Source organism: Rattus rattus, chromosome 1 (assembly GCF_011064425.1).
Source record: "Rattus rattus isolate New Zealand chromosome 1, Rrattus_CSIRO_v1, whole genome shotgun sequence".
NCBI classification, from domain to species: domain Eukaryota; kingdom Metazoa; phylum Chordata; class Mammalia; order Rodentia; family Muridae; genus Rattus; species Rattus rattus.
The window spans coordinates 69123414-69147783 of NC_046154.1; positions in this window are offsets into that span (position 1 = coordinate 69123414).

Here is a 24370-nt window from a genome sequence, read left to right on the forward strand (position 1 = left end):
ACAATGCCGTACTGTGGTTTTCAACTGCATTTCTCTGACAATAGCAATGAACAAATCACTACTTACCTGAATCAAGCCTTTCATCTAGTTTGTATTGGGCTACTTACCTTTAACTCTCTGAATTACAGAAGTATTTTTAAGTCTTGGATATAATTCTTTGGCACCTTCCTCCTCTGCCTTTCCTTTTCGTGCCTTCAAAGTTACTAGGTATGAAGAAGCACCCTAGTTCATCTCTACTGTACCACACTGCTTCAGCTCTACAAGAAGATAGTCACTGTCAATGTCTGTCATAGAAATGAGAATCTTAACTTCTTTATCTGTAACATTCCAAAGTTGTGCTCCCTACTAAGGCCCAGTAAACCATGATTGGTTATTTACAAATGCTTGGGTTATCCTTAATGACCAGACAGACTTTTGTGACACCTACATGTCTATGAACTGTTCTCCCAGAATGTCTCTGAACTGTTATGTGCTTCAATTTTTTAGTTATGACTATGTAAACACTGTGCTCACTTCAGCAGGGCATATACTAAAATGAATATATAAACACAATGTCATCTATGAAAACTGCTCTACAAATATCATACTATTAGGAATAAAGATATAAATGAAAATTTTCAGTCATGCTTTAATAGTTTCCGCTATAACTGGGGAGGGGTAAAGAACTAAACTGTGTATCTCCCCATGGGTTAACCTATGCATATTGATCTGTTTTTTGATTGTACAACTGATATGGCTAATTGTTTCTCCATCTTGTTTAGATGGTTTGTTCCTGATCCCTCTCTCCCTTGTGGAAAGCTTATCTTTGGGGGATTGCTTTCCCCTAAAAGATTTATCTTACTTTTAATGATGCCCATGTATGTGCCTCTGTGCACATGAGGGCAGCTACCTTTGGAGGCTACAGGCTGTGGATGCCCTGGAGCTCAAGTTAGAGACAATCATGAGCTGCCTAGAGTGGGTGTTGGGAATCAAACTTGGGTTCTCTGGAAGAGCAATATGTACTCTTAACTGCTGAATCATTTTCCAGCCCCTTTTTTGACGTTATTTTTAAGAAAAGAAATTTCTTTATCATTCATGTTAGTTTTGTTGTTTCTGTTTCCTTTTTAACATTTACTCCTCTGGGAACTTGTTTTCTTAGTTTCTAAAGGAAATGGGATTCTTTACTCATGGGTATAACAGAGAGAATCAAAGTTAGCACAAACAGATACCTATACTCCATTGCTGTGGAATCAGACTAACTGTGCATTTGTAGAATGAATGAAGAAAATGAAGCATAAGCCACAATGGGATATTATCTAACCATAAAGAGTGAAATCATCTTGTTTGTAGGAAAATATGCAAGATCTAGGTTAGAAACCAATAACATGGGGTTAGGAATTTTACTTATGGAGAAAGCACTTGCCTAGTAGCCATTCAGCCCTAGGTTCTGTCCATATAAACAGAGAAGAAAAGAAAAAGAAAAGACATGGAAAGAGGACTACTTTAGAAGAAGGAAGCTAGCGAAATGACAAGCAGGGACAAGAGGGTCCCAGAGGGGGCAAATATCATCAAAGTATATCTATGCATGCTTGAAAATATCACAATAAAACCCACTATGTTACATGATTCGTATACTCTAGTAAAGTGAAATAATTAGTATCCAAAAGTGTGATTTGCTAATGGAATTGGCACTTACTCAACTTTGAAAATGTGGCTCTCAACCTTCCTAACGCTATGGCCCGGTGATACAGTTCCTCATGATGTGACTCTCAGTATAAAATTATTCTGTTGCTACTTCATAACTACAATTTGCTTCTGTTATGAATTGTAGCATAAATATCCAATGTGCAGGAGCTCTGATATGCAACCCTCTGGTTGACAACCAACACCCTAGAGTGATATACACTGTTTCTACCTAAGTTCAATGGGCCCAAACTAAGTCCTATGTCTCTATGTTCAAAGAAGGAGAACTGAAAGATCAAGTCCCATGACAGTTCTGTACCATGGACACTATGAATGCAAGCCACTCAAGTTCCTTACCCCAGTGATGCTGGATCCAGAGACTTCCAGACAGGAGGGGGGAATTTCAGAGCTCTTACCATCCAAGGAAATGCAGTCCTAGCCACCCAAGCTTGACTGAGACTTGCTCTTCTGCTCTAATTAGCCAGACACGGTGAATTCTGCCTTGTGCTTCTACTCCCCCCAACATGGGAGTCCTACATGGTGTCTTCCCAAGAAGCAATACCTGCCATGTGTTTCTAATCCTTCCCATTTGGGGACAGGTATTCACTCTTCTCCCAGCTTCCTGACATTAAGCATCCCCACCAACGAAGCCTGCAAAGTGCCCGCATGTAACCTTCTGCAGGTAGGGCACCACGCTTCTCTTTGGCTAATACATTTTGTTCTATTTTTAAGACAGCACTCGAAAGAATTTCAACAGTAGTTAAGCAGCTGGTGGATGCTTAGCACTAACGTCTAACAGTAACATGTAATGGCGTCTTTGCCTTTGGTGATGCCTTTCAAGGGCAAAAATCCCTAAACAAACATCACAGAAAAGTTGCTAATGTACATTTTCTGTCACAGAAGGTCCCCACAGTTACTGAGGTGGCAAGACTCTGAAGCAACCTGAGGAAATCTTGTGTTTCATTGGTTACACCTGCCCTTTTCTTGTCCCAACTGTCTGGTCTACTAACTAAATATGTCTGCACACTCTGAAAGAGATGAGAAGCCGAGGCAGACAGGAGTGGTCTGGCCCCAAACACCTACGCAACAGCTGTAACCATTTCAAACATGGCACCCATTGGCAGGTCTTGCTCTCTCCCCTTCCCTCTCCATTGATAAACCTAAAGCTAGTCCCCACTTCCTTGTGGCTGACTAAAACATCAGAGCCCAACTATCAAAACAGCTAGGTCCATCGAATCAAAATTCATTATTTGCTTACACTGGGTAACTACCCAGTCTGACTTACCAATTCATCCTAGCCTGGAATTCCTTCCTTTTATCCTTAAAATGCACTCCTGCAGGGGACACCGGTTGCTATCTTTTCCCAATCCAGAGGCAGCCCCCACCCCCAACTCCTGCCACTTGTCTCCTCTAGGGAAATAAATCTCCTTTATGCTGAGAATTTGGTGTCTGGGTGTGTTCTGTGCTGACCCTGAGACCCCTAACCCCTATCCCTTGGAGGTTTTATGCTTTTTATATCTAGCAACTTAACTTCTGTGTCAGTAAAAGAAAATGCATGCAACATGAATGCGAACCAGGCATGACATCCTCACCCAATAGCCAATCTAGCCTATCCTCAGGGTTGTGAATAGTTTTATTAGAACTCAGTCGTGTCCATCCATGTCTGTGACTGTTTCTACACACAGGGGCAGACTCTAGGGGATCTGAGGGAGACTGGTGGAGCTTCAAAACTGAAAACAGTTTCTCTCTGGCCATTTACAGAAAACTTGTGTGTGGCTTTGGCTCACAAGGAAAAAGATGGCTTCCTACAGAGGTGATATCTGAGCAGAATTCACAAAAATAAGTAACATTTTACAGAGGCTAAGGGAGATGCAGATATATATTTTTTAACAGAATAGATATCCAGATCCTAGTGATCTCCACGAGAACAGAGCTGCTCTGTTTAGTCAGAGCACAAACCCAGGAGGAAGATGGCTAGAGAGGAGAATCAGAGGGAGACAGGCGTAGTCTGGCACCAAAGATCCATGTATCCACATGATAACCCACTCACCCCCGCTCCCAGTAACTCAGTATTCTTCAAAACATGTTGTGAGAGACAGAGGGAGACTGTATGCACATACTCCATGATTTAATGGTTTCTAAAGTGTTAGGTTAATGCCTTCAAGAAATTGCTGAGACGATCAACACTCAACAGGTCATTGCAGGACTTCTTGAACACTTTACAATTTATTTTAACTGAAAAAATCTCGAGCAAGGAACTATTGCTCATAGAATTCCCGACTTACCTCACTACGTGCCTGTTTTGACTAATTCTCTTGCGTAGAAGTCATAGGACCGATATTCCTCAAAACCCATGTTAGGGAATCTCGAGTCAACAAATAGGCAGCTAGTGGAAGGGTTGAGACAGAGGCCAGATTTGATGAGACTTGTGGGTTTAGAAGAATCACTTTGGCATCTAGGTGAAGAATGGGTTGTCCGGAAGGAAGGGAAGACAGATAAGAAGTTGATGCAACCGCCTAGGTGAGAGCTTTTCGACTGAACAATGTATCATTCCCAACACTTGATGCCTGTGGCCCTGCTACCAAACAAGGCAGAAAAGAAAAAGGGGGGATAAACCACAACCAACCAGTGATCATTTATTTGCTAATTTTTCTGGCAGCACTGACACACTCTTTGGGATCAACTCATTCCTTCGAAGGAATTACCAAGGTGTATACCTTGTTTGTCTTGCGGCCTTGTTCCCCGGGGACCTGCCACTTACTCTTGGGCCTGGCTTTTCTTTGCTTCTGAACATTGGTTGAGGGTCCCTTGACTTCATAATGTTTTTTCTCTGACAGCGTTTACTTCCTGGTGTCTGCTTGAAGTACTACCACTTCTTGCCTCCAGGTCTCCAAACCCTGCAGTGCCCTTGCTAGAAGCTGGGCGGCGGCTAGCTGCCCCCTGCAGGTGAACTTCACTCTACTGGGTTTGTAAGCCTCCTGGCTCTCCCAGCTCAGTCTCCTGTTTGTGAGAATTCTGATCTCATGACTCTGGCTGAGGTGCGTCCCTGATTTCCCAGACCTGGGCACTTCCTGGGACCAATCTGCCTCCGTTTATTACTACCTCACATTTCCTAATCACCAGCCACTCCTTTCTGCCTGAAGCCTCTCAGGTCACCACAGCTGTGCCAAAAACTTGGCTGCAGAGACAAAAATAAGTGCTACCTGGGACTTTTCCCTAGGGGATTTCCAAGACTTCTTTATGCTTGCTTAAGGGACTTCTTTGGACCCAGTGATTCAGCTTTCCTAAAACACTTGCCCAGGAAGATAAAGGGTCTTGGAGGGGAGGGCTTGTTCCACCCTGAACCTACCCCTTCCTTTTCAATGGAAAGGATGTTTCCCTGTGTTTGGTCCTGAAGGAAGGAAGCAGGCAGGGCTTGGGTGTCCATGGGAAGTTTGCTGCGAACTGCAATTCTTGTGAAAAAAAAAATGGTTTCCTCTCTCCTTCAGGCCTTGGGACTGCGATTTTCATTCTCGTCGTGTGGCTTCAAGGAACTCCCATCCCAGAACTGCTCAACCTTGTCCAGTTAACCTTGTTATTCCATGCAGAGCACATGCTGTCCCAGGAGGGGCCCAGCTGGGAGGGACACAGAGGTGCTAAGCCAGGAGATTCCAGGGAGAGCAGAGCCTGCTTACCAAGAGGGGTGTCTGGAACAGAGGTCTGTAACAGGCAAATTCTGAGCAGTGCCAAGGGGCTCAACTGGAGTAGCCTGAGCAGGGATTACCTAGCAGAGATCCGGATACTGGCGCTGGGCGCTCAGGAATTGGAGCAGGCATATATCAGCCTGACATCCTCCTTGCTACCCCTGCCGTTCCTGATGTGGGCTGGTCCTCGGCCGCGCCAAACTGTGAGATCTCTTGTAGTGAACTGGCAGGCACACGCTAGGAGCAGGACTGAACAGTATATGTCCCTATTCCCTGGACCTTGCTAGTTTACAACTCAACAATCTGCATACTTCTGCGAAAGCAGTCTGTCCCCTTTCCTGAACTGTGAAGCAGTATTCTTCATTCAGGGACACACTTTAAGCTTTCTTGTCCTAATGAATGTCAGATCCACGTGAGGGAGAAGAAAAATCATGTAGGGTTTAGTAGAGGAACAGTTAGTTTTCCTCTCCGTGATAAAGATGTGTAGGCGCCCTCAAAATACTCGCTCCTAATTATTCTGCTTCTGAGAGACTTATTTGACGGTTAAGACCCAAGCCAGCTCTAGAAACATCTGAAGCTTCATGTTTCCATCTGGCCTGGGGGCTGCTGAGCTCACAAAATTTCTAGCCAAGGCAGATTTTTTTTTTTCTCTAGGAGAACATTTTCTTTTTCCTGCAGACTTGAGTTTCAAGAAAGCAACAACAATCAGTGTCAGGTACCTCTTTTCTGCGAGTGTGGTCGCCTGTTTATTTTATGGTTTTAAAACATCAGGTAAGGAGAGTAGGTTAATTCTCAAGAAGGAAATCACAGTTGATGGAAAACATGCTGGAGAGAAGTTGCCCGGTCACTCTGGGGTCTTCTGACAGTTCATTTTACCAAGCCTCTGGACATTTGAACCGAGTACCTGTCTAACAACAGTCTGCACTTCCAAATTGCCTCCCAACCTAGAAGACCTTTTCACTTTAGGATTCGATCAGCTCAAAGTGCAGTACACTGTGGAAGAAGTGAATTAGATCAAACCCGTGGACTTTGTGGCTAGCTAAAGTTTTTAGAGTCCGTGAAGTCAAGCACCGGGATTTCCAAGGTGACAGTTAAAAACATACCCAAAGAGGGCTGGAGATATGGATCAATGGGTAAAAGATGCTTCACAAGCCTTGTTACATGATTTCCCCAGAACCCATTTAGAAACTAGACATAACTCATGTGTCAGTAATGCAAGCGAGCACAGCCCTATGGGGGCAATGGCCCCAGGCTCACCAGTCTGGCTCACACAGCAGGGAAGGGAGCTTGTCTTAAGCAAGGTGGAACCTGTAGACACCAGAAGTTGTCCTCTGGCCTCCACACGTGGGCATGTGTCCCAGTTTGCTTTCTGATGCTGTGATAAACACCAAGAACAAAAGCAGCTTGGAGAAGAAAGGGTTCGTTTCAATTCACAGGCTAGAGCTCACCATCCAGAGAAACTAAAGCAGGCACCATGGAGGAGTGCTGCTCACTGACTTGCTCCCAGATCATAGCTGCTGCCTTTCTTGTAGAACCCAGGCCCACCTGCCTAGGAACGGTACTGCACACAGAGGACGGTCAATTAGCAACCAAGAAAATGCCCCACAGAGATGTCCAATCTGATGGAGGTTCTTCTTTATCAGGTATGTTAGGTTGACAGCCAAGATCCACTATGGTATGATACAAACATTCTCTGTTTGTCTGTCTGTCTGTCTGTCTGTCTGTCTGTCTGTCTCTCACACACACACACGTATTATAAATAAAATTAGTACTTTAATTAGCTCACTTTTTAAAAAAGATGGGTTGTTTAGGTCGCACATATTTCTTCCTGTATTCCAGGAGTTGGACGAGAAAAGAATGTCACATAGCTATGTTTTGAGCATCTCTGAAAATATAAAAGCTGTGATCCTGAAAGCCCTCACACTCCAATAGTAATGTTTCCTTTGCTGGTCGCCTAGGAAACAATGTCATTCATTACTGCTTCTTCTCCTGCCTATCACCTGCATCCCAAGCATCCCTCCACCTGTTGCTGTAAAAATATTAAAAATGCTGTCTTTTATTCCACACCAGATCCGGCACTGTAATGCCCCAAGATATCTGGTAGACATCTTCATCTCAGTCAGCAAAGCATCTCACCCGCTCTGCTCCATCCCATTTCACACTGCCGATGGCCTCTCTCTGAGCCTGGCCACAATCTCTCTACCTATCTAGTTCCCACGGCAGGTCGCCACCATGTCGGACATACATATCCCAATTCCGTGGTGGACCAATGTCTCCAGCCACCACACACTCTCTTAAACTTAAATCACCACATGAAAGAACACAACACAATAACCTCCGATCCAATTGGTGATATATAATTTGTTTATCTAGACACACAAAACCATGTATACATACATCCCTGAAGAACATTCATAACAACCTGTAAATGTGCAGAGAGGAATCTTAACATTAGCCTCCATGTTCTCCCAGCAGCTTCCTCCTTCTTCCCCATTCCAGTCTCCTCCTCTTCCCTCAAACTTTTCTCCTGCCCATCCCTCCTTCTTGTCCAATGACAGGCCTCATTCTATCTTGTACCTGTCTTCACCTGTATGACATCATCCTACATCCACCTGGAAAGTTAACCACACAGGACATCTCCTGTTTCTATTTGGGTTCGCTTATAAACTCCAAACCCTTCTTACTTGCCTTGAAACATCTCCTGAGCAATAAATAGGTACTAAGTAACCTTTTCTGTCCCGAAGTCCTTATTTCTAGATGCAAACGGTATGAGTCGTTGCTAGTATAATTTGATACCTTATAGAAAAATCTCTTTCCAATGAACACTGGACAGTTACAGCATTTTGTCACTAGGGAATTGCAGCATGGGCCCTCCTGCCCCCTTGGTCTAATTCAATGCAATAGCAGATGGGAACATGTGCATGGGAGGCCTTGATGGACTGGAAAGGCAGCACATAAGGAATGAGGGAAGGTTTCATCCTGTTTGTTGATTTAGTCTCTCTGTGAATGCTCAAACCACATGAAATGAGGATCTGAGGAACTGGTGTGGTTCCTATTGATATCAGCAGTCTCTTCCTAGGGCGTTCAATAATCTAAGTGCAGAGCTTAGCTTAGACCATTTCTTCCATATTTCCCTTTTAAATAGTTCCAGAAGAAACAGAAGGGCAATTGCTGACACCTCACCCACCTCTGCCAAATTATAGACCTAAACATATGTTTTATTTTTATTTTGTCCCTATGTGTCTTTCCTTTTTTTTTTACCAAGTTGAAAAAACAAATTAGCATTCCTTTATTAGTTTCTGAAAAATACCGGTACCACACATAAAAGATGAATAACTAAAATGATTATTCTTTAGACAACTATACTAAATTTCTATATTTAGAAATGCTGTCAGAAAACCACTGACCAAATAATATATAGGTAAATAAACGCACAGGTGTGCCTGAACACGTGAACACAAGTGTATCCGGATAGCACTGTGAAAAAAAAATAAGGGTTTAAACAAAACTCCAGAATTCCATGAATTCTAAAATCACCCCCAAATTAGCCACTTAGAGCATACAAATGCTTAATTTGTTTACCTACAAAGATCCCTGAGAGAGTATTTCAAAGAGTGCCCATTGTGTAACAGGATAATGGGGACAATACCTGCTCGAATCATCCACGGCGCCATAGCTGTTCCTGTGGTTAACGATTTCTCACAAACATTAATTGGCTGATCCTCACAATAGTTCTGTAGGAGGCAAGTAGAGCTAATGGCTTCATGTCACTGATGGAGCTCCCAACCAAGGAGAGAAGAAGTGACAGCCAAAGACCGCAAGGGACGGAGCACCAGAGGAGAGGATTAGGACCTAGCAGGTTCCTCACTTATAAATCACAGGAGCAAGATAAAAATACAAGATAGCAGATGTTACTTGACAAATAGGATCTCAGAAAAAAAAATCTGAGACTTCTAATGTTGAGCAATCATAAAATCGCCAATAATAAATGTCTATCTTAAATAAATCACATACTTGATCTCAAGTCCCTGCTGAAAATAAATCCCCAAGCCAAAAGAAAAACCAGAAATTGTTATGTGCCTGGCACAAACAACTCCTACCCTGGAGGTACTGAGGTGGTTCTGTGTAGGCACAGGTCGTGTTGCCTGTTTTAATGTAAGGACGTCCACTCTTTTTGAAGCAGTTCTCAACCTGTGGGTCAAGACCCTTTGGGGGGTGGGGTGGGGGTGGAATGATCCTTTCATGGGGGGGCACATATCAGATATTCTGCGTATTATATATTTATATTACAATCAATAACATTAGCAAAACAACAGTTAAGATGTAGCAGCGACAAAATAATTTTATGGCCAGGGGTCACCACCACATGAAGAACCTGATTTAAGAGTCATAGCATGGGGAAGATTGAGAACCACCGTTTACAAAGAACTCAAAATACACAAGCAAGCAAACAGCCCCATGGATGAATGTGCTGATGAAATGAGCGGAAAGCTTTGCAGACAAAACGCAAATGACCAATAAACATAAGAAAAATATTCAACCCCTCAATTCTTGCTCATGTTATGCTGTCTGACTGCAGACACAATGTGAGCTGCCAGCCTCCTGCCTACAGTCACATCTCCTCTGGATGATGAAACGATACTCTTCAACCGTAAGTCAGGATAAGATCTTTCTCCCCTAAATTGCTTCTTGCTGGGTCTTTGGTTAAAACAACAAGAAAAACAGCTAATCCATGAGCCATCAGAGAGCTATAAGTCAAAACTACACTGAGATCCCTTCTTACCTTCATCAGAATGACAGTCAGTCACTAAGAAAAAGTAGCAAATGGTAGAACAGATGCAGAGAAAAGGACCTCTCACACTCTGCTGACGGGAATGCAAGTTTCCACTATGGAAATCAATAAGGAGTTTTCTTGTCCTACCTACAAGAAGAGCTACAGTAAAGGTAATGTAGGGATTGTGGGGGTGACCAACCAATGACTGGTTGAGCTTGAGACCCATGCCATGAGGGAGTCCACCCTGCCTGGAGGACCAGGACTCAGTGGCAGGATAGCCCAGACCTAGGATAGAAAATTACTCCTAATGATATTCTGCTAAGCTCATAGATTGGTGCCTACCCAAATTGTCATCGGAGAGGCCTCACCCAGCAGATGCAGAGACCCACAGCCAGACGTTAGGCAGAGCTCGGGGAGTCCTACAGAAGGGGGGACGATTGTAGGAGACAGATGGGACAAAGACACCCTAAGAAACCCACAGAATCAACAAACGGGTTCACAGGGACTCGTCATGAATAAACCGACAATCTGGAAACCAACATGGGACTGACCCAGGCCCTCTGCCTATGTGTTACAGTTGTGTAGCTTGGTCTTTTTGTGGGACACCTCACAGTGGAAGCAAGGGCTGTCTCTGACTCTTTTGCCTGCTTTTGGGCCTCCTTCCTTCTTCTGGGTTGCCTTGTCCAGTCTTAATATGGGGGGGGGATGCCTAGTCTTACCACATACTTACAACTCGCTATATCTGAAGCCTGCCCTTTTCTGAAGAGAAGCCAAGGAGGCATGGATGGGGGTGGGGCAGGGGGAGGCTGGGAGAGGGTTTCTGGGTATTGACTCAAAGGGCACAGAGTCTACATATCACTATTCATAATAGGTAAATTATAAAACCAAACTAGGTGTTTAACAAGAGAGAAATGGATAAAGAAAATTATTTATATATATATATATATATATATATATATGATTAAATTGTTTTCAGACATAAAAAAGCGCAGAACTGTTGTTTGCAGGAAAAAGACACAAGTAGAGATAATTGTATTAAGTGAATTAAGCCATTCTCGGGAAAAATAAATATCACATTTTTCTCTCGGTTGTGGTTCCGTGATTTCACATAGGAACATAAAATTATTTGTGTATATATGACCCAAAATTAGAGTCTTTGGGGCTGGGGAGGTGGTTCAGTCAGTAAAGAACTTGTCACACAATCAAAAAGAAGACCCAAGAGTTTGATTCCCATAACCCAGTTACCATCTTGGAGCAGTGGAAATACTTGTAAACTTTGTGCTAGGAGGTTGAAGACTGGAGGATTCCTGGAGCTTGCTGGCCAGCCAGCCTTACTGAGTCAGGAAGCTCCATCATCAGGGAGAGAGACGCTCTCAAAAATTAAGGTGGAAAGTGAGTGAAAAAACATAGGATGTCAACCTCCTGCCTACACACATACCCACACACCCACACTCACTTGTGCACACACACACACACACATATGCATACACGTTCACATGCATACACTTGAATGCACAAGCACATGCATATAACTGAACACATACAAGCAACTATAGCTATACCCAAAATAGAAGCAAAACTGTCTACACTGATAAGAGAAGACTGGAGGAAGTAAGGGGAAGCGGAGACAGTCTGAGGGGAATAGTCTTAGTGTATAGAGAAAAGAATATTAATAATGAAATTGATGTAGCTTAGGCATGCAGCGTGTATAAAGGACAGAGTGGTATGTGGTGACATCCTAGGTCTTCACACTCAGATGCTACTTGCTAACTCACCTGGACAAAATTACAAACTACAGTTTCCTTTGTTATGCAACACAATAGCATGATCTACAAGTTTATGCCTAGGAGCAACCGTTTACACCATACAGTGTGCAGTAGTCTATGCAATCCACGTCTACAGAAATGCATTCTATGACATTCACATAATAAGGAAACTCAGCAACCTAAATTAAATCCCCTGTTCCCACAGCAAAAGAAGAGCTGATTCCAAGAGCTGTTGTTTGAGCTCCATATGTGTGCTGTGACACACATACACTTGCACTCATGAACATAGATCATACACATACATGTTTGAGATAATAATAAAATTTAATCTAAAATTGGGTGAAAGGTCTAATTTTGATTAAGAATTTTACAAATAACATTTTGATTAGCCCATCAGTCCTTGAGTGCCAGTGTGTAATCCTTTCCACAGAGCTGAAGGAGCAGCACATAGCGCTAAGCAATGGTTCCCTAGCCTCACTGGTCAGAGGTTCCGGAACTTTGTTTTTCTGAGTTCTCAGTCAGTCGTGTTGAATTTTTCAGAGTGGCTATGCCTTAAATATTAACAAGTATCTTACTGCTGGTGAGAGCCGAGAAGCCCCTGTTATATGAGTAAGAGGGAACAGAGGCTGTGAAGAGACCGGGCACAGTGCACAGAGGGACGAGGGTAGCGCCTCACCTTCTGAATGAAGCCCACGTAACTAGGAAGAGTAAGTCGCAGCGTAACGACCATCATTTCAAGGATAAGGTCAGCCCCTCAGCCACAGGGAGCAGCCAGAGGTCCTTCCCTGGACTACAGTAGCATCGCACAGACACCCACTCGTGAAATCGCATCCATTTGTTTCATAATCTGAGAAGGGAGGAAAGAAACAGCAATCTTGGTGGACTGACCATTCATGAGAAACGGACCAAATCACCCAAAAGAGCAGGAACCAATATATTTTCCACTACTAAAATAAAGTTCTCATATTTCTTAGAAAGTATTTCCATTGTTAAGTGATGCATGACTATGTATATATAAAGAGATTTTTTTTCAAAAATTTCATGCAAGTATGGAGGCCAAGGAATCCCATGAGTTAGAGGCTCAGAAGAGACAATGGTATGGTACTAAGTCCAAGTCCTCGGGCCTAGGATAGGGAACACTGATGCTACAGGTTCTAGTCCAGGTCCTGGTTGAAGGTCGGGACAGGTGTTTCAGTAGAAGATATTGAAGAGAGGAAGGGTTTTGTTGGTTCCATTGGTTTCTTTGTTTATCAGATAAGCTTTTGCTCAGTCTTCTAATCTAAGCATTAGCCTCATCTTGAAATGTCTTAATGGTCACAACCAAAACACCACCGAAGCAAACATCTGGACACCCATGAAGCAATCACATTGGCAGAATTAATTCTGTCATAGCACATCACCCATCTCTCTCTAGAGATTCCACTCGCACCTGCCTGTCATCCTACTCAGATGGCACTGGGCACCAGAGGTAAAGAGTACTAACAATCACCTTATGCGAGCTTATGCATTATTTATTTTTCTAGTCGAACTAATACAATGTATCGGCACTACATATAGGCAGTTAGAAGTGCTTTATGGATATTAACTCATTAATCTTCATGACAAAGCTGGAGTTAATTTTTATCATCATTCCTGTTTTAAAGCCGAAAGCAAAAAAAAAAAAAAAAAAAAAAAAAAAAAAGATGGGGAAAGCAGGTGCGGGTTCCAGAGTCTTAACACCATCATGTGATGGGGCTCCCTTAGTCATAGGTGCGTAGTCACTGTGACTGTGAAAGTGAACAGAAGCAACGGAGAGAGCAAGGTTTCCTTAGGTGAACAGTTTCTACTCTACCATTGAATAGAAGTTGTTCATGTAATGACAGACCAGGAAGCAGACAGTGTGACAAGTAGGAGACGTTGGGGGGCCTGGATCCTCTTAAAGGTTCTACAAAACCTCTCAAATGTTCTCTCATTGTAGTACCACCAGTTGACAAGCGTGCAAGTCAATAGACACCAGTGGTCAAACACACACACATATGGGAGACATTTTGGATTCAAACACACCTCATCAATTTGGCTTTGGAGCCTATGCCTCTAACCACTATGGTATCTTGAAACTCAGAGCAGAGAAGTTGGAGAAGGCCTCAGAGGTACAAAACACCGATAAAATAAGCATAAAGCTGATAACCACACACAGTTGCTCTGATGGTGTACAGTTATTTCCATTGAACTTTCATCTTGGCTAGAAAGAAATTCCCCAAATTGCAAGGGGCGGCCATATCTCTTGAGGGAGATTGAAGAGACAGCAAGCATCCCATTTCTCTAGTCACCATGAGTCTCTCCAGTCACAACAGTGTGGTAAATAAACACTGGGCCTAGCAGACATCTGAAAGCAGTGTGGGGATGATACAGTGCCTCTGAATTACCAGAGTTCCAAAGCAGCACAGGAGAGCATCTGGGTACTGTCTTGAAGAACCCCTACCTCTGGAAGATCAGATGTCCTTATGGTCCCTACTCTAGGACACTGTGGTCTGGCTTAGGGCCCCAGAACTAATAGGCAAACCCAAGAAATGGACCAAATAAATGAGTAACCAAAGATTCACTCAAATGGAATATGCGTAAGATTAAGTTCAGGTAGAGAAAAATGTTATTTTTTTCCCCTCAGCCAGCTTTATAGCACAAACTATACCAGTTCAGCTATAAAGAAATAAGACCCGATAACCTTTGCAACGTTGCAGCCAGTCTGTATTCTCTGCCTCGCCCCCATCTCTCCACCCCCTCTCTTTCAAAGCCAAAGAAAAATCCTAAAAATATTTTAGAAAACAAAAATCACTATTGAACTGGTTGTACGATTTCCAAAAGTGACGCCAGCACAGAGCAAGCCTCCCTTCTCCGGGTGCGCTCCTTCTGTCTGTTTCTTGAGAACATTAGTCACATTAGCACAGACTACGACTCACTAGACCCCGTCATCAGAACGACTGAGCGTGGGTTAATGACGCTTGCCATCCATCCATTCAGATGAAGTGGCTCAATTTTGCTCCATTTGAGGCTAAGATGGAAAAGATTTAGGGTTTCGCGAAGTTAGGGTCTAATTCGGCTTGGAGTCGAGCTACTATTCGAGCCAAAGCTTAGAAGCTTTTCCACACGGCGAAACAAAGATTGTGTTAAAGGACCAAAGGATGAAAAGCTCAACGCAAATAAGGCTTGGCTCCCGCGATGTAAAGGTAGTGATGACTCCCACGACTTCAGGCTGCACCACGAAGCTCTAAGAGCTGAGGCAGCCTGTCTAGACAGCTGAGCTCTGAGCTCCACTGCTGGCAGCGCTCCTTATGATAGGAACAGAAACAAAGTCAAAACTACTGATCAATCCTCTCAGAATTCATCATTAGAGCCTAAGTTTCTCTGTAGTCTCAAAGTTGCTTGTGATCCAAGAAGGCTGGTATTGTGTGTTTGTTTGTTTGTTTGTTTTCTCTCAAACCCTTAGCTCAAATTACAGGTTTTCTTAGTTACTGGTTTGCAGTATATATATTTAATATATATTACAATATAATACAATGTATAATATAATATTATTATAATATATTAATTATGCAATAATATATAATATATAAATGTATATACACATATACATGTATACACATATATGCATATATACATGTATATATATACATACATACACACAGATACACACACACACTATATATATATATATATATATTTTTTTTTTTTTTAAGCAAAAGATATTGTTGCTGGGAGAAGCTGGGTTTCAAGTTGCCCACCAGGGTGACACACAACTGTGTTATTGTTCTACTATGAAAAAGAAGGCAGATTAGTTTGAGTTAAAAAACAAACAAACAAAAATAATGAAAGAACAAAAGCCTTACCTTACAGGAACTTCCTGAACTGAAACACTAAGTCTAAGCACCGTCTCTAAGGACGACGTAGAAGAACCTGACTAGAGAGGATCAACCTTTTAGACAGACAGGTTTTCTGACACACCTGGTTATTAAAAACAATCGCTACAAACCAAATAAAGCTGTTGATGTGAAAACCCCCAGGTCTGGTGATTGTCTTTGGAAAATGTAGGCTCCTCAATGTGATGCAAAACCGGCTGATGAAATCAGCCCGGGAGCCATCTTTAACTCAGTCTCCCTTACACCTTTCCAGAGAATCTGTGTGTTACACAAGGCCCATCAGCCCTCAAGTTGACTTTATTAGCGTTTGTTGCTTTAAATCATCCTTTTTACATTATTTATACAAGAATTTTTTATTCAATATTCAAAATGATAAAACATATACATTGAGCCACAAATAGGGACATAATTCATAGCCATTTGAAGCATGCCTTGTAACACTTAAGTGGTTTATTAAACTTGTCTGCTCGTATATTAGATAAATTCTATCCTTGACACCAAGATGTGTGTATGACACATTTATCATGTTTAAGATTCCTCTAAGTAACATAAACTATTTCATCTGGGAATTGCTAAGAGTTCCAGCCCAAAGCAAAAGAATACATTCAGCGTCCAAATATTTCTCTTAGATAGGAGTTAGACTGAAGCTATCACATAGAGTTATTTGAGTTATTTAGGTGGTCTCAGCTCGATCCCTGGCGGACAGAAGTACATAGTACCAAAAAATAAAAAGATCTCATGTAATGTGCCATGGAACTGGCAGCCTCTGATCAAAGGGGTATGGAGTGAGCTTAAGGGGGAAGACTGACCCCTGCTTAGGAAGCTCGACATTGTGGGTGAGACTGAGGTTAGGCCTCTGTGGGGATCAGGCTGTCTTTTGACTTGAAGATGACAGTCATCTTCATCGGGGCAGAGCCTCCATTTGCTTATGAGTGGGAGCGGTGGTTATTGGTGGTGATAGAAGGAAAGTAACTTCTGTCGGTGCAGTGAAAGGAGTGCAGTATTCCGTGGACCAGTAAGTGCCAAAGGTCATTTCTGCTGGAGAACACAGGAATCAGAAGGAGAAAAGGAAGAAAATAAAACTACAGTCCAGAGCCAGCTGTGGACGTGCACACTTACAACCCCAGTGCCTGAGAGGATCGGGTGGAACAAGCCTGTTCTATGAGTAGGACTCTGTCTCAAAGCAAAGAAACAAACGGAGCCCCACAACATCCCCCAAAGTGCTTTGGTTCACTTTAGAATGTTAATAAATACATGCCTTGCTTATCACTTATCTTCCACTGTGCCCCTCTGAGGTTTCCACAGAATGGATATTACGGCACTATTGTCTAACCTCTAACTGGTAAGTTGCATTTCTTAAATTATGCATGTAAGCAACATTAGCATGTTCTGAGCCTGTGATGTTGACAGTAATAGAAACACTGGTGTTTTATAACACGCCTAACAGGACGCAGCAATTACAGATACTTCAAACGCTAGTCACATTTTTGCTCTTCTGAAATAATGGTAGTGACTGGACCTGCAGCTAGACCTCCCTATTTAGTGCAGAGATCAAGAGGCGTGCGTATAGCAATGTCCATACATTGATCTTGGTATTTCGATACTTACATTTCAGTAACATTCTATGTCTGAATACTGCGTAGCCCTCTTCATTCTTGGAAGGCGCACTTTAGTAACTGGCTGTCTCTGAATAAATACTGTGCAGCCCACTTTATTCTTGTAAGGCTTGCTTTAAGTGATGATGGAAAAGTCTGTTCTGAGAGAGGACCAGAGGCTTCAGTGAACTGGGCAGTGAGCTTGCTCTCCCCATGGCTCCCTGACTTAATCGGTCACTGTGAAATGGACAGAGGTTCTTCTGATGGGGATGGAGAACAGATAGGACCCTCTTCTAGAAGGAGCTACTTTGGGCTGTCTTCTGCAGATATGATTAGTTTTGGAACCAAAAGTGACTTGGTTCGTTTGGTTAGATTTTTACTCACAGTGCCAAGTAGAAGGCAGTCCTTACATCTTCTCTTCCCTTGATCGGGAGCAAAATGAAAAACAACGGAAGAGCCCAAGTCCCCGAGGGTCATTTCACATGCGCATGCCCCAAGGATCTTAGGCACTCATTAGAATTTTATGACACCAAGTTATTGGCTATATTTGTGGCAACGGTACTGTAAAATAAGGTAAGACTCGTTGGCTGTAAATCTTGTCTCTCTGCTGTTAAAAATCAAACAGATTCAGCCATCAGCTGGTTAGCCTTTCCTTCTGTCTTACTGATCCTGAAACATTCACAATGCACTTTCTTGCAGCTTCCAACAACTAATACTGCAGCTAACATTATATTTTTTGGTTTCCTCTGGGATACTTTTACCCAGAGCTCAAGAATAGTCAAACCAACAACCAATGATAAAAGACTATGCCAATATTGTAAGTGGATAGATCACCAGTGTTGTTATTGGACAATTTATACTGCCACGTTTGGATGCCACTTTCCTTCAGTGTGTGTGGACAGCAGACCTTTGACTCTCACATGTGAGCTAAGCACAGGGACATTGGAAGAGAGCTGCCTAGAACCCATGACACCACATTTGGAGGTTTGATCCTACGTTTTCCAAAAGGACGTGCTTGTCTCCTGTTGCCACGTGCACTGCCTTGAAAATGGACAAGCGAGCAGTCCAGTCCTTCTGCACCCCCCCCATCACAGTGTGGTTATCCTTAAGGAAGGGCAGAGAATCCAACTAATGCTGTGAGAACAGGCTTTAAATAGTGCTTATTTATCCAAAATGCCCCTTAAAGTGTCCATCTGTGCTTACTTTGAAAAAAGCATCTGAGGCAGGAGAGTTTAAAATGCCCAAACAACCTTTTATGTTCCAGTTGCTGTCTTGAGCACAGCCAGGACTTGTAGGAGGTAGATTCTCATGAAAGATGTTTCCGCCTCTGGTTTTCAATGTCACCTTTATTTTTGCCCCAACTTGATCTACTTTATACAGTCAAGAATAGAAAGACCCCTTTGAATATTTCATTCTAACAGAAACAACCTCATGTTGAAAGAACCATCTGATAGTCTACATGGAGTCCTTTCTTCTGGAGTCGGCTGAAGAGAGCTTCGGTAATATGTTCCTTTCTATCTTATTCAAGTATTCTGACTACTAGAGAGGAAAATCCCTAGATACTTCTGTTAACAACACATTCCGCTCCTTCCTCTATCATTCATTCATTCATTCATTCATTCATTCATTCATTCATTCGCTGAACACCAAAGGAGCATCCAGGTGAACAGGCACACTTGTTGCAGCTCTGCCTGTTGGAAGGCATTTTTCCCCCCTCTCTCTTGACTTTCAAGTCACCGAATGTGACTATAAGCAGCTGCCACTCATTTTTGGCTTATTCTCAAACACTGAAATCAGACTTTTCCTTTCTCTCAGAGCTGGTCGTGTAGGACTTTCTCCACTCTTGCAGCCATGGAAATGAAAAGCAAGAAAGCGAGGCTTTTGTAACTCCTGTGAGTGGCAAGGGCTCTCTGGGCTTCTGCTCACACAACTCATCCGGGGTGTGGTCTTTCTAGTCTCCAGTAGGAAATTGCTGTGGCTGGCCCAGTTTGACTCCTCGAGTTGGTGGGCCTGACAGAACAGCTAGTATCTAGCAGCTCCGGATGCATACGCCCTCGATGTTCATGGCTAAGTTTCTCTTCTCTACCAGGGCATTATCTGCAGGGGTGTTTTATCAAAACTTCTCCACTGCAGTTCTTATAACCATGTTCCCGATTCCCAGGAGCCTGGAATGCAAGTTTCCCACTGGGCCTTGTCACACTCGATATTCAGTGATGTCTCCACGACCCCCTTCGGCCCTTTCATGAACATAATCTTCTATTAAGACTTTGACTGGACATGGGATATCCATTGTAGCATGACTATTCCTCTCAGGCCCTTACCAGTGCCTGCCATGCTGCCATGTTTACTGTCTGTCTCCTATGTTTTAAGAACCATAGTAGCAGCAAATATACCTATTCCCCAAGGCTCTTGCCAACATCTTAAACCTTGTGTCCTGAAATCAAGGAATTCTTGCTTCTTGCCCTTGATTAAATGTTTACCAAATCAAACCTCAGGAGACTTTCCCTAGCCACGACTGTATATATTAGCTAGTTCAGACTCTTCAGTGCGTAATCTTCCTCTTTCTGTATCAGGCTAGCATATCTCTAGTTGATTATGCTAAAATTTAGCTCCAGCTATTTTCTGGGAATGTGACAGGGAGATGGAGGCTGCTTCCAAGACAGATGCTTTTTGCCTTTCTGGGAAGAAGCCTTGCCACTGCTCCAGCCTGAGAAGCTTCCCATCCCCCACACCCCCTCCCCACTCCTCCCCCAACCCCACAGCTCCAGCCAAATAGGGGCCCCACCTCCTTCCAGGAGAAGTGGGTGCCTTCACTGTCACTGAGGGTGCAAGGAAAGATTCAGAGCTAATGCTCCAAAGGGGATTAACTCAGATGTCCCTGGCTGTTGCTCCCATGCAATATTTGGGGCCCAAGAAATCCTGATCAGAAAGGGCTGTGCCTTCAGCCAACAGACCGCCTTGGCTGAGCCTTCAGCCATCAAACATCTCTGGGTTCAAGCCACTTCATCTATCAGATTCCCTATCTGCCCTTCTCAGTTATGACAGCTCCTCCACTGGAGATAAGAACTGCACTGTTAGCTACTAAGAGAGGCCTCTGTCTCTCTCTGTCTCTGTCTCTCTGTCTGTCTCTCTGTCTATGTCTCTCTGTCTCTGTCTCTGTCCCTGTCTACCTGTCTCTCTGTCTGTCTCCCTGTCTCTGTCTCTCTATCTATGTCTCTCTCTGTCTGTCTTAGCCTTTAACCCCAGTAACAGCTCTCTCGGCCTCTGTTAACCCCACGCAGGGCATCCCGGAAGCTTGGGGGTAAGCAGTGAACTCCATCCTGTATCTGGGCCTGACTCTCTATCTCCTAACATTTGTCAGATTCAACATCCCTCTCCTTCCCCAGGGCATGCCCTGGTGTGCCACTAGTAAACTGTTTAAAAACTGAGCCACCACCTGGCCTAGGAATACTGCTTCCCAATTTGTCAGGTGACTCAGGACATGCGATACCTCATGTCCTCTAGGAAACAGAAACAGAAAATTAATGGAGAAAATATATTTGTGAAAGATGAAGCGGGGAGGTAGCGCTAGAAATACCAGCAAGAGTCTTAGCTCTGGTACATGGTGTGCCTCCTGGGAGGGAGATGAAGGCAAGGAGGGTGGTTGCATAGGAACTGCCTCAGCCTTCAATGAGATTCATCTGAGTTGAGGTGAAGATCTTCAAAGTTAAATAGGTTGTCCATTAATGAACTTTATATTGGGGGCACGAGAGACAAGTCAGTTCATAAAGTGCTTGCCTCACAACCATGAGGACCAGAGTACAAACCCCAGAGCTCATGGAAGAAGCTGGGCATGGTGGCAGGAGGCAGAAACTCCTGTGCTGGGGAGATTGGGGTGGATCAGTGAAAGTTCCTGAATCAAATGATAACCAAGTAAAATGTGATTCAACAAAACACACAACACTCATCTCTCTCTTTCACCTGTACACACACATGAATTGTACACCACACACATACACATATACACACACACACACACACACACACACACACACACACACACACACACACCTTTGTATAATAAACAAGGAAAAAGCTGTTCTGTTATCTTAAACAAAGAGTGTTGTCATTAGTCTTGGATTAGTCTTGGCCCACTCATCATGGCCTATTCATACAGGCCACCTCAGTCATTAGGAGGAGACACATTTCCAGAACCTGCAGTCCTGAACAAGCCTGCATCAGTGCCCTCTGACCCTAGAGCATCGTTCCTTTTTACACTGGTCTCCTCTCATTCCCGCAGAGACTGTTCTAAGAAAAGGAGCTAAATTGTGTGTTTGTTGGTTTTGTTTTTGTTTGACGACAGGTCTTATTACTGCCGTGGCTGGCCTGGAATTTGCTTTGTAGACCAGGCTGACCTCCAACCCAGAGATCTGCCTGACTCTGCCTCCTAAGTGCTGGGATTAATGTTAACTTTAATGACTCTAAGAATAAAAGGCTGACGGCTAAGCAAATGTGAAAACCAGACGCCAGTAGGATGAAGATTCTATAATAGATTTTCTGACACAGAGGCAGTATATGGTAAGGACAGATAGCTATTTAGAAGCAGAAGGAAAGCCCATTCATCACACCCTGCAACTGCTTTTTAACCTGTGGTGACACTCTGCATTCTCACAGAAGGCAAATAACTTGGCAATCCAATCACATCTTCTCCTCGAATATATAAACTTTCAAAATAGGAAAGGGATCCAGTGGAATATGTACACCCACAAAAAAGCAGAGCTCCATAAAGTGTTTATGGAACTGAAGCAAGACCGAGAGCTATAGGATATCATCCGTCTGAAGGTGCTGACCCAGCTCCTTACCCAACCAGCTATAACCCCTGGCTAATACCAGCAGCAAGAACTCCACGAAGGGCGTCTTTTATTGCAGTGTTTACCACGGAATCCATGTGGAGACAAAAGTTGCTACCCCCACTGCTATTCATGGATATGATACACCTTGCTTTAATTATTTGTCTTTCTCCAAGACAGGCATTCCTAAGGGCTGGAGTCTAATTTGTATTTGTTTCCAGTGTCAAGGTTAATGGCCAGCATAGAGGTACTTAGCAAGTATTTATTAAATATTTGAATGAAAGATTTGTATGGAGATAGACATCTCAGATCTTGCCCACTTGACCAAAATACAATTACCCTATGTATCAGACTGGGCAAAGAGTTAATTCCGAGTTCTCCTTGATGCCGCCAAGCTCTTTAATCCATCACCATCTCTCCCCTTTATTTTCTGGTTGGTAGGATTGGCTTCGTGTTAGGTAATACATATGTAATAAAAACTCTAATTACCGGTTAGACTCGTCTGCTTATTACGATACTACTCTTTTATTAAAACTAGATTTCACTCCACCACGAACCCAGCTATAAAATAGAGCTCTTTTGCTTTCCACCAATTCTATTGGCGCTCCTTTTTAATTCAAATACTGCTCTGGGATCAACAACGCAATAAGACGTAATTATGTTTTAAGATCCATGAACTGGTTGTGAAAATGCATGTATTTTCTCTCTGGATAGTTGCTCCAGGAGATACACCGAGAAGTGTATTTTTATCTTGATGTATGGGGATTTACAAAGGAACAGACCCCTCAGAGTTGGAAGCAGTATTTTGTAGAAATACCGGAACAAATACCACCCATCACCACTTTATTATGTTCACAATGTACTCCATTATCATCAGTGTGTGAGCATAAATCCTCATAAGAAACCTCCCAGTATTAAAAACCATAATTATAACATGTATTTATTCCAAACATATGTACCACCATTTCAAACTACCCACCAGCTGAATATATTTTGCAGCTTTCAAAATTTGACTAGCGCGAAGATGGCTTTTATAAATGTGATTTATGACAATTTAGGTGCCGAAAACCATCGTAATTACAAGTACTGTAAATGTTTTTCTCTCTGCTTAAGTAGCCTCGCTGAGGAGGACAACGTTCATTTCCTGTGGGTTGGGCCCTTTGGCTCCAGCCTTCTCCACAGCCAACAGGCTGCTGAGTTCCCAGCTCGGCCTCACCGGTGAAAGATTAACAAAACTTTTCAGCGCTCGGCTTGCTTTTCCCTCTGGAGCTATCCGTTTTCCCATCGCCAAAGAGGGCAGCCTCTCCTAACATATGTTGGAAATTGTTGTTCGACTTCACAGAGTACACAAACACAGGACTTTTCTCCGTTCTCAGTGCCAGAGCAGACGTTTCAATGGAATATTTCATTCTAATGCAGAGCCCGTGTGCCAGAAGAGAGGCTTTGCAAATGAAATTCAGGAGGGCTTTTTCTTTTTTTCTTTTTTAACTTTGTGGTATCTGGGGTTTCTAAAAAGCACAAGAGACCCGGCTTTCGGTATAAAAAGTTTAAACTTTTAACCTACCTGGGTTTGAACAGGATAATAAATTGTCAAGTAATGATTCTTTGCCAAATGTTAATAACGTTCATGAAACGTAAAACCGAAGAGTTGTGGAAAAGGCTGTGATATTCTCTACCTTTCTAGCACCTCGCATCTCATTAGTTTCCTACCCTCCCCGCCACACACACACACACACACACACACACACACACACACACACACACACACACACACACACACACACATACACCCTGCCTGTGTCTCCATGCCAAGGGAAAGTCAAGCCTTGAGGAAAGGAGCTAAGACGTCCCTAAGGTTACTAAGGGAGTGGAAAGGCAGAATCCCTTTTCCAGGTTAGTGCTGTGGCCCCCAGAGCCCCCAAGGCCACTTTGTAAATTATACTGTCAGCAGCACTCTCTTTCCCCTCTTCCTCTTCTGTAAGTACATACTTAGTAGTTTAAAAACTGGCTTTGGGAGACAAAAACCTTAGCCCCCAAGTCTCTTGCTTACAGTCAATGATTTCTAGAAGATGTTTTAAAGATTCGTAGTTCAGCTTCTTGAGGTCAACAGACATACCAAAAACCGAAGGTCACGCTCTTGTTGGTAAAACCTTCGAGTTCACAGGGAA